Genomic DNA, 13,201 nt, shown 5'->3' on the forward strand with positions numbered 1-13,201 from the left:
TTGGTAATACATTATGTATAGGACTGTCAGGTACAATGTGTGCTGGTTGGTAATACATTATGTATAGGACTGTTAGGTACAATGTGTGCTGGTTTCTAATACATTATGTATAGGACTGTAAGGTACAATGTGTGCTAGTTGGTAACACATTATGTATAGGACTGTAAGGTACAACGTGTGCTGGTTTGTAATACATTATGTCTAGGATTGTAAGGTACAATGTGTGCTAGTTGGTAATACATTATGTCTAGGATTGTAAGGTACAATGTGTGCTAGTTGGTAATACATTATGTATAGGACTGTAAGGCACAATGTGTGCTAGTTGGTAATACATCATGTATAGGACTGTTAGATACAATGTGCGCTAGCTGGTAATACATTATGTATAGGACTGTAAGGCACAATGTGCGCTAGTTGGTAATACATCATGTATAGGACCGTAAGGCACAATGTGTGCTAGTTGGTAATACATCATGTATAGGAACCGTAAGGCACAATGTGCGCTAGTTGGTAATACATCATGTATAGGACCGTAAGGCACAATGTGTGCTAGCTGGTAATACATCATGTATAGGACCGTAAGGCACAATGTGTGCTAGTTGGTAATACATCATGTATAGAACCGTAAGGCACAATGTGTGCTAGTTGGTAATACATCATGTATAGGACCGTAAGGCACAATGTGTACTAGTTGGTAATACATCATGTATAGGACCGTAAGGCACAATGTGCGCTAGCTGGTAATACATCATGCATAGGACCGTAAGGCACAATGTGCGCTAGCTGGTAATACATTATGTATAAAACCGTAAGGCACAATGTGCGCTAGCTGGTAATACATCATGTATAGGACCGTAAGGCACAATGTGCGCTAGCTGGTAATACATCATGTATAGGACCGTAAGGCACAATGTGTGCTGGCTGGTAATACATCATGTATAGGACCGTTAGGCACAATGTGCGCTGGTTGGTAATACATCATGTATAGGACCGTAAGGCACAATGTGCGCTAGCTGGTAATACATCATGTATAGGACCGTAAGGCACAACGTGCGCTGGTTGGTAATACATCATGTCCAGGATTGTAAGGCACAACGTGCGCTAATGTGTGCTGGTTGGTAATACATCATGTATAGGACTGTAAGGCACAATGTGCGCTAGCTGGTAATACATCATGTATAGGACCGTAAGGCACAATGTGCGCTAGTTGGTAATACATCATGTATAGGACCGTAAGGCACAATGTGCGCTAGCTGGTAATACATCATGCATAGGACCGTAAGGCACAATGTGCGCTAGCTGGTAATACATCATGTATAGGACCGTAAGGCACAATGTGCGCTAGCTGGTAACACATCATGTATAGGACCGTAAGGCACAATGTGCGCTAGCTGGTAATACATCATGCATAGGACCGTAAGGCACAACGTGCGCTAGCTGGTAACACATCATGTATAGGACCGTAAGGCACAATGTGCGCTAGCTGGTAATACATCATGCATAGGACCGTAAGGCACAATGTGTGCTGGTTGGTAACACATCATGTATAGGACCGTAAGGCACAATGTGCGCTAGCTGGTAATACATCATGTATAGGACCGTAAGGCACAATGTGCGCTAGTTGGTAATACATCATGTATAGGACCGTAAGGCACAACGTGTGCTAGTTGGTAATACATCATGTATAGGACCGTAAGGCACAATGTGCGCTAGCTGGTAATACATCATGTATAGGACCGTAAGGCACAACGTGCGCTAGCTGGTAATACATCATGCATAGGACCGTAAGGCACAATGTGCGCTAGCTGGTAACACATCATGTATAGGACCGTAAGGCACAATGTGCGCTAGTTGGTAATACATCATGTATAGGACCGTAAGGCACAATGTGCGCTAGCTGGTAATACATCATGTATAGGACCGTAAGGCACAACGTGCGCTAGCTGGTAATACATCATGTATAGGACCGTAAGGCACAATGTGCGCTAGCTGGTAATACATCATGTATAGGACCGTAAGGCACAACGTGCGCTAGCTGGTAATACATCATGTATAGGACCGTAAGGCACAATGTGCGCTAGCTGGTAATACATCATGTATAGGACCGTAAGGCACAATGTGCGCTAGCTGGTAATACATCATGCATATAGGACCGTAAGGCACAACGTGCGCTAGTTGGTAACAATTATGCGGCACTGTAAGCTGGTAACACATCATGCATAGGACCGTAAGGCACAACGTGCGCCAGCTGGTAACACATCATGTATAGGACCGTAAGGCACAATGTGCGCTAGCTGGTAATACATCATGTATAGGACCGTAAGGCACAATGTGCGCTAGCTGGTAATACATCATGCATAGGACCGTAAGGCACAATGTGCGCTAGCTGGTAACACATCATGTATAGGACCGTAAGGCACAATGTGCGCTAGCTGGTAATACATCATGCATAGGACCGTAAGGCACAATGTGCGCTAGCTGGTAACACATCATGCATAGGACCGTAAGGCATAGCTGGTACACATCATGCAAGGACCGTAAGGCACAATGTGCGCTAGCTGGTAATACATCATGCATAGGACCGTAAGGCACAATGTGCGCTAGCTGGTAATACATCATGTATAGGACCGTAAGGCACAATGTGCGCTAGCTGGTAATACATCATGTATAGGACCGTAAGGCACAACGTGCGCTAGCTGGTAATACATCATGTATAGGACCGTAAGGCACAATGTGCGCTAGCTGGTAATACATCATGTATAGGACCGTAAGGCACAACGTGCGCTAGCTGGTAACACATCATGTATAGGACCGTAAGGCACAATGTGCGCTAGCTGGTAATACATCATGTATAGGACCGTAAGGCACAATGTGCGCTAGCTGGTAATACATCATGTATAGGACCGTAAGGCACAATGTGCGCTAGTTGGTAATACATCATGCATAGGACCGTAAGGCACAACGTGCGCTAGCTGGTAACACATCATGTATAGGACCGTAAGGCACAATGTGCGCTAGTTGGTAATACATCATGCATAGGACCGTAAGGCACAATGTGCGCTAGCTGGTAACACATCATGCATAGGACCGTAAGGCACAATGTGCGCTAGCTGGTAATACATCATGCATAGGACCGTAAGGCACAATGCGTGCTAGCACATCATGGTAATGCGCTAGCTGGCAACACATCATGTATAGGACCGTAAGGCACAATGTGCGCTAGCTGGTAATACATCATGTATAGGACCGTAAGGCACAACGTGCGCTAGCTGGTAACACATCATGTATAGGACCGTAAGGCACAACGTGCGCTAGCTGGTAACACATCATGCATAGGACCGTAAGGCACAACGTGTGCTGCTAGCTTGGCCAATACATCCGTAAGGCACAATGTGCGCTAGTTGGTAATACATTATGTATAGGACCGTAAGGCACAACTGTGCGCTAGCTGGCTAACACATCATGCATAGGACCGTAAGGCACAATGTGCGCTAGCTGGTAACACATCATGTATAGGACCGTAAGGCACAATGTGCGCTAGCTGGTAATACATCATGCATAGGACCGTAAGGCACAATGTGCGCAGCTGGTAATACATCATGTATAGGACCGTAAGGCACAATGTGCGCTAGCTGGTAACACATCATGCATAGGACCGTGTAAGGCACAATGTGTGCTAGGCACAACGGCGCTAGCTGGTACATTCATGCATAGGACCGTAAGGCACAATGTGCGCTAGCTGGTAATACATCATGTATAGGACCGTAAGGCACAACGTGCGCTAGCTGGTAACACATCATGCATAGGACCGTAAGGCACAACGTGCGCTAGCTGGTAACACATCATGCATAGGACCGTAAGGCACAATGTGCGCTAGCTGGTAACACATCATGCATAGGACCGTAAGGCACAACGTGCGCTAGCTGGTAACACATCATGCATAGGACCGTAAGGCACAATGCGCTAGCTGGTAATACATCATGTATAGGACCGTAAGGCACAATGTGCGCTAGCTGGTAACACATCATGTATAGGACCGTAAGGCACAATGTGCGCTAGCTGGTAACACATCATGTATAGGACCGTAAGGCACAACGTGCGCTAGCTGGTAATACATCATGCATAGGACCGTAAGGCACAATGTGCGCTAGCTGGTAATACATCATGTATAGGACCGTAAGGCACAACGTGCGCTAGCTGGTAATACATCATGTATAGGACCGTAAGGCACAACGTGCGCTAGCTGGTAACACATCATGTATAGGACCGTAAGGCACAATGTGCGCTAGCTGGTAACACATCATGTATAGGACCGTAAGGCACAACGTGCGCTAGCTGGTAACATTCATGCATAGGACCGTAAGGCACAACGTGCGCTAGCTGGTAACACATCATGTATAGGACCGTAAGGCACAACGTGCGCTAGCTGGTAATACATCATGTATAGGACCGTAAGGCACAATGTGCGCTAGTTGGTAACACATCATGCATAGGACCGTAAGGCACAACGTGCGCTAGCTGGTAATACATCATGCATAGGACCGTAAGGCACAACGTGCGCTAGCTGGTAATACATCATGCATAGGACCGTAAGGCACAATGTGCGCTAGCTGGTAATACATCATGTATAGGACCGTAAGGCACAACGTGCGCTAGCTGGTAATACATCATGCATAGGACCGTAAGGCACAACGTGCGCTAGCTGGTAACACATCATGTATAGGACCGTAAGGCACAACGTGCGCTAGCTGGTAACACATCATGTATAGGACCGTAAGGCACAACGTGCGCTAGCTGGTAATACATCATGCATAGGACCGTAAGGCACAACGTGCGCTAGTTGGTAACACATCATGCATAGGACCGTAAGGCACAATGTGCGCTAGCTGGTAATACATCATGTATAGGACCGTAAGGCACAATGTGCGCTAGCTGGTAATACATCATGCATAGGACCGTAAGGCACACAATGTGCGCTAGCTGGTAATACATGCATGTATAGGACCGTAAGGCACAACGTGCGCTAGCTGGTAACACATCATGTATAGGACCGTAAGGCACAATGTGCGCTAGCTGGTAACACATCATGTATAGGACCGTAAGGCACAATGTGCGCTAGCTGGTAATACATCATGTATAGGACCGTAAGGCACAATGTGCGCTAGCTGGTAACACATCATGTATAGGACCGTAAGGCACAATGTGCGCTAGCTGGTAATACATCATGTATAGGACCGTAAGGCACAATGTGCGCTAGTTGGTAATACATCATGTATAGGACCGTAAGGCACAATGTGCGCTAGCTGGTAATACATCATGCATAGGACCGTAAGGCACAATGTGCGCTAGCTGGTAATACATCATGCATAGGACCGTAAGGCACAATGTGCGCTAGCTGGTAATACATCATGCATAGGACCGTAAGGCACAATGTGCGCTAGCTGGTAATACATCATGCATAGGACCGTAAGGCACAACGTGCGCTAGTTGGTAATACATCATGTATAGGACCGTAAGGCACAATGTGCGCTAGCTGGTAATACATCATGCATAGGACCGTAAGGCACAATGTGCGCTAGCTGGTAACACATCATGTATAGGACCGTAAGGCACAATGTGCGCTAGCTGGTAACACATCATGTATAGGACCGTAAGGCACAATGTGCGCTAGCTGGTAACACATCATGTATAGGACCGTAAGGCACAACGTGCGCTAGCTGGTAATACATCATGTATAGGACCGTAAGGCACAACGTGCGCTAGCTGGTAATACATCATGCATAGGACCGTAAGGCACAATGTGCGCTAGCTGGTAATACATCATGCATAGGACCGTAAGGCACAATGTGCGCTAGCTGGTAACACATCATGCATAGGACCGTAAGGCACAACGTGCGCTAGCTGGTAACACATCATGCATAGGACCGTAAGGCACAATGTGCGCTAGCTGGTAACACATCATGCATAGGACCGTAAGGCACAATGTGCGCTAGCTGGTAACATCATGTATAGGACCGTAAGGCACAATGTGCGCTAGCTGGTAACACATCATGTATAGGACCGTAAGGCACAATGTGCGCTAGCTGGTAATACATCATGCATAGGACCGTAAGGCACAACGTGCGCTAGCTGGTAACACATCATGCATAGGACCGTAAGGCACAACGTGCGCTAGCTGGTAATACATCATGCATAGGACCGTAAGGCACAACGTGCGCTAGCTGGTAACACATCATGCATAGGACCGTAAGGCACAATGTGCGCTAGCTGGTAACACATCATGTATAGGACCGTAAGGCACAACGTGCGCTAGCTGGTAACACATCATGCATAGGACCGTAAGGCACAATGTGCCAGCTGGTAACACATCAGCATGGACCGTAAGGCACATCATGGCATATGGGACCGTAAGGCACAACGTGCGCTAGCTGGTAACACATCATGCATAGGACCGTAAGGCACAACGTGCGCTAGCTGGTAACACATCATGCATAGGACCGTAAGGCACAACGTGCGCTAGCTGGTAACACATCATGCATAGGACCGTAAGGCACAACGTGCGCTAGCTGGTAATACATCATGGGACCGTAAGGCACATCATGCATAGGACCGTAAGGCACAATGTGCGCTAGCTGGTAATACATCATGTATAGGACCGTAAGGCACAATGTGCGCTAGCTGGTAACACATCATGCATAGGACCGTAAGGCACAATGTGCGCTAGCTGGTAATACATCATGTATAGGACCGTAAGGCACAACGTGCGCTAGGGCACCGTAAGGCACAACGTGCGCTAGCTGGTAACACATCATGCATAGGACCGTAAGGCACAACGTGCGCCAGCTGGTAACACATCATGCATAGGACCGTAAGGCACAACGTGCGCCAGCTGGTAGCATGGACCGTAAGGCACAACGTCGCTAGCTGGTAATACATCATGCACCCGTAAGGCACAACGTGCTAGCTGGTAGCTGGACCGTAAGGCACAACGTGCGCAATACATCATGGCACAACAGGACCGTAAGGCACAAACGTGCGCTAGCTGGTAACACATCATGTATAGGACCGTAAGGCACAACGTGCGCTAGCTGGCAACACATCATGTATAGGACCGTAAGGCACAATGTGCGCTAGCTGGTCAATACATCATGGTAACACATAGGACCGTAAGGCACAACGTGCGCCAGCTGGTAACACATCATGCATAGGACCGTAAGGCACAACGTGCGCTAGCTGGTAACACATCATGCATAGGACCGTAAGGCACAACGTGCGCTAGCTGGTAACACATCATGCATAGGACCGTAAGGCACAACGTGCGCTAGCTGGTAACACATCATGCATAGGACCGTAAGGCACAACGTGCGCTAGCTGGTAACACATCATGCATAGGACCGTAAGGCACAACGTGCGCTAGCTGGCAACACATCATGCATAGGACCGTAAGGCACAACGTGCGCTAGCTGGCACACATCATGCGGACCGTAAGGCACAACGTGCGCCAGCTGGTAACACATCATGCATAGGACCGTAAGGCACAATGTGCGCTAGCTGGTAACACATCATGCATAGGACCGTAAGGCACAACGTGCGCCAGCTGGCAATACATCATGCATAGGACCGTAAGGCACAACGTGCGCCAGCTGGTAACACATCATGCATAGGACCGTAAGGCACAACGTGCGCTAGCTGGTAACACATCATGCATAGGACCGTAAGGCACAACGTGCGCGTAGTGCGCTAGCTGGTAACACATCATGCATAGGACCGTAAGGCACAACGTGCGCTAGCTGGTAACACATCATGCATAGGACCGTAAGGCACAACGTGCGCCAGCTGGTAACACATCATGCATAGGACCGTAAGGCACAACGTGCGCCAGCTGGTAACACATCATGCATAGGACCGTAAGGCACAACGTGCGCCAGCTGGCAACACATCATGCATAGGACCGTAAGGCACAACGTGCGCCAGCTGGTAACACATCATGCATAGGACCGTAAGGCACAACGTGCGCTAGCTGGCAATACATCATGCATAGGACCGTAAGGCACAACGTGCGCTAGCTGGTAACACATCATGCATAGGACCGTAAGGCACAACGTGCGCTAGCTGGCAACACATCATGCATAGGACCGTAAGGCACAACGTGCGCTAGCTGGTAACACATCATGCATAGGACCGTAAGGCACAACGTGCGCTAGCTGGCAACACATCATGCATAGGACCGTAAGGCACAACGTGCGCCAGCTGGTAACACATCATGCATAGGACCGTAAGGCACAACGTGCGCTAGCTGGTAACACATCATGCATGGCACAACGTGCGCTAGCTGGCAATATCGTAAGGACCGTAAGGCACAACGTGCGCTAGCTGGTAACACATCATGCATAGGACCGTAAGGCACAACGTGCGCTAGCTGGTAACACATCATGCATAGGACCGTAAGGCACAACGTGCGCTAGCTGGCAACACATCATGCATAGGACCGTAAGGCACAACGTGCGCTAGCTGGTAACACATCATGCATAGGACCGTAAGGCACAATGTGCGCTAGCTGGTAACACATCATGCATAGGACCGTAAGGCACAACGTGCGCTGCAACACATCATGGACCGTAAGGCACAACGTGCGCTAGCTGGTAACACATCATGCATAGGACCGTAAGGCACCGTAAGGCACAACGTGCGCCAGCTGGCAACACATCATGCATAGGACCGTAAGGCACAACGTGCGCTAGCTGGCAACACATCATGCATAGGACCGTAAGGCACAACGTGCGCCAGCTGGCAACACATCATGCATAGGACCGTAAGGCACAACGTGCGCTAGCTGGTAACACATCATGCATAGGACCGTAAGGCACAACGTGCGCTAGCTGGTAACACATCATGCATAGGACCGTAAGGCACAACGTGCGCTAGCTGGTAACACATCATGTATAGGACCGTAAGGCACAATGTGCGCTAGCTGGTAACACATCATGCATAGGACCGTAAGGCACAACGTGCGCCAGCTGGTAACACATCATGCATAGGACCGTAAGGCACAACGTGCGCTAGCTGGTAACACATCATGCATAGGACCGTAAGGCACAACGTGCGCTAGCTGGTAACACATCATGCATAGGACCGTAAGGCACAACGTGCGCTAGCTGGTAACACATCATGCATAGGACCGTAAGGCACAACGTGCGCTAGCTGGCAACACATCATGCATAAGGACCGTAAGGCACAACGTGCGCTAGCTGCACATCATGCATAGGACCGTAAGGCACAACGTGCGCTAGCTGGTAACACATGCACATGCCGTAAGGCACAACGTGCGCTAGGACCGCATAGGAGGCACAATGTGCGCTAGCTGGTAACACATCATGCATAGGACCGTAAGGCACAACGTGCGCTAGCTGGTAACACATCATGCATAGGACCGTAAGGCACAACGTGCGCTAGCTGGTAACACATCATGCATAGGACCGTAAGGCACAACGTGCGCTAGCTGGTAATACATCATGCATAGGACCGTAAGGCACAACGTGCGCTAGCTGCACAATCATGCGCCGTAGCTGGCCAGCTGGCAACACATCATGCATAGGACCGTAAGGCACAACGTGCGCTAGCTGGTAACACATCATGCATAGGACCGTAAGGCACAACGTGCGCTAGCTGGTAACACATCATGCATAGGACCGTAAGGCACAACGTGCGCTAGCTGGTAACACATCATGCATAGGACCGTAAGGCACAACGTGCGCCAGCTGGTAACACATCATGCATAGGACCGTAAGGCACAACGTGCGCCAGCTGGCAACACATCATGCATAGGACCGTAAGGCACAACGTGCGCTAGCTGGTAAGGCACATCATGCATAGGACCGTAAGGCACAATGTGCGCCAGCTGGTAATACATCATGCATAGGACCGTAAGGCACAACGTGCGCCAGCTGGTAACACATCATGCATAGGACCGTAAGGCACAACGTGCGCCAGCTGGTAACACATCATGCATAGGACCGTAAGGCACAACGTGCGCTAGCTGGTAATACATCATGCATAGGACCGTAAGGCACAACGTGCGCTAGCTGGTAACACATCATGCATAGGACCGTAAGGCACAACGTGCGCTAGCTGGTAACACATCATGCATAGGACCGTAAGGCACAATGTGTGCGCGCTAGCTGGCAACACATCATGCATAGGACCGTAAGGCACAACGTGCGCTAGGCACAACGGCAGCTGGCAACACATCATGCATAGGACCGTAAGGCACAATGTGCGCTAGCTGGTAACACATCATGCATAGGACCGTAAGGCACAACGTGCGCTAGCTGGTAACACATCATGGTATGCATAGGACCGTAAGGCACAATGTGCGCTAGCTGGTAACACATCATGCATAGGACCGTAAGGCACAACGTGCTGGTAACACATCATGCATAGGACCGTAAGGCACAACGTGCGCCAGCTGGTAACACATCATGCATAGGACCGTAAGGCACAACGTGCGCTAGCTGGTAACACATCATGCATAGGACCGTAAGGCACAACGTGCGCCAGCTGGTAATACATCATGCATAGGACCGTAACAACGTGCGCTAGGGTAACACATCATGTACAGGACCGTAAGGCACAACGTGCGCTAGCTGGCACAATCATGTGGACCGTAAGGCACAACGTGCGCTAGCTGGTAACACATCATGCATAGGACCGTAAGGCACAACGTGCGCTAGCTGGTAACACATCATGCATAGGACCGTAAGGCACAACGTGCGCTAGCTGGTAACACATCATGCATAGGACCGTAAGGCACAACGTGCGCCAGCTGGTAACACATCATGCATAGGACCGTAAGGCACAACGTGCGCCAGCTGGTAACACATCATGCATAGGACCGTAAGGCACAACGTGCGCTAGCTGGTAACACATCATGCATAGGACCGTAAGGCACAACGTGCGCTAGCTGGTAACACATCATGTATAGGACCGTAAGGCACAACGTGCGCTAGCTGGCAACACATCATGCATAGGACCGTAAGGCACAACGTGCGCTAGCTGGCACAAATGTGCGCCAACACATCATGCATAGGACCGTAAGGCACAACGTGCGCTAGCTGGCAACACATCATGCAGGACCGTAAGGCACAACGTGCGCCAGCTGGTAACACATCATGCATAAGGCACAACGTGCGCCAGGGCACATCATGTAGGACCGTAAGGCACAACGTGCGCCAGCTGGTAACACATCATGCATAGGACCGTAAGGCACAACGTGCGCTAGCTGGTAACATCATGCATGGACCGTAGGACCGTAAGGGACACAAACGTGCGCCAGCTGGTAACACATCATGCATAGGACCGTAAGGCACAACGTGCGCTAGCTGGTAACACATCATGCATAGGACCGTAAGGCACAATGTGCGCTAGCTGGTAACACATCATGCATAGGACCGTAAGGCACAACGTGCGCTAGCTGGTAACACATCATGTATAGGACCGTAAGGCACAACGTGCGCCAGCTGGTAACACATCATGCATAGGACCGTAAGGCACAACGTGCGCTAGCTGGTAATACATCATGCATAGGACCGTAAGGCACAACGTGCGCTAGCTGGCAACACATCATGCATAGGACCGTAAGGCACAACGTGCGCCAGCTGGTAACACATCATGCATAGGACCGTAAGGCACAATGTGCGCTAGCTGGTAACACATCATGCATAGGACCGTAAGGCACAACGTGCGCCAGCTGGTAACACATCATGCATAGGACCGTAAGGCACAACGTGCGCCAGCTGGTAACACATCATGCATAGGACCGTAAGGCACAACGTGCGCCAGCTGGTAACACATCATGCATAGGACCGTAAGGCACAACGTGCGCTAGCTGGCAACACATCATGCATAGGACCGTAAGGCACAACGTGCGCTAGCTGGTAACACATCATGCATAGGACCGTAAGGCACAACGTGCGCTAGCTGGCAACACATCATGCATAGGACCGTAAGGCACAACGTGCGCCAGCTGGTAACACATCATGCATAGGACCGTAAGGCACAACGTGCGCTAGCTGGTAACACATCATGCATAGGACCGTAAGGCACAACGTGCGCTAGCTGGCAATACATCATGCATAGGACCGTAAGGCACAACGTGCGCCAGCTGGTAACACATCATGCATAGGACCGTAAGGCACAACGTGCGCCAGCTGGTAACACATCATGCATAGGACCGTAAGGCACAACGTGCGCTAGCTGGCAACACATCATGCATAGGACCGTAAGGCACAACGTGCGCTAGCACATGGTAAGGCACAACGTGCGCTAGCATCATGCATAGGACCGTAAGGCACAACGTGCGCTAGCTGGTAACACATCATGCATAGGACCGTAAGGCACAACGTGCGCCAGCTGGTAACACATCATGCATAGGACCGTAAGGCACAATGTGCGCCAGCTGGTAACACATCATGCATAGGACCGTAAGGCACAACGTGCGCTAGCTGGTAACAATGTGCGCCAGCTGGCAACACATCATGCATAGGACCGTAAGGCACAACGTGCGCTAGCTGGCAACACATCATGCATAGGACCGTAAGGCACAACGTGCGCTAGCTGGTAACACATCATGCATAGGACCGTAAGGCACAACGTGCGCTAGCTGGTAACACATCATGCATAGGACCGTAAGGCACAACGTGCGCCAGCTGGTAACACATCATGCATAGGACCGTAAGGCACAATGTGCGCCAGCTGGCAATACATCATGTATAGGACCGTAAGGCACAACGTGCGCTAGCTGGTAACACATCATGTATAGGACCGTAAGGCACAACGTGCGCTAGCTGGTAACACATCATGCATAGGACCGTAAGGCACAACGTGTGCTAGCTGGTAACACATCATGCATAGGACCGTAAGGCACAATGTGCGCTAGCTGGCAACACATCATGCATAGGACCGTAAGGCACAACGTGCGCTAGCTGGCAACACATCATGCATAGGACCGTAAGGCACAACGTGCGCTAGCTGGCAACACATCATGCATAGGACCGTAAGGCACAACGTGCGCCAGCTGGCAACACATCATGCATAGGACCGTAAGGCACAACGTGCGCTAGCTGGTAACACATCATGCATAGGACCGTAAGGCACAACGTGCGCTAGCTGGCAACACATCATGCATAGGACCGTAAGGCACAAC

The sequence above is a fragment of the Tachypleus tridentatus genome, chromosome 3 (genome assembly GCF_004210375.1).
Source record: "Tachypleus tridentatus isolate NWPU-2018 chromosome 3, ASM421037v1, whole genome shotgun sequence".
NCBI lineage: Eukaryota > Metazoa > Arthropoda > Merostomata > Xiphosura > Limulidae > Tachypleus > Tachypleus tridentatus.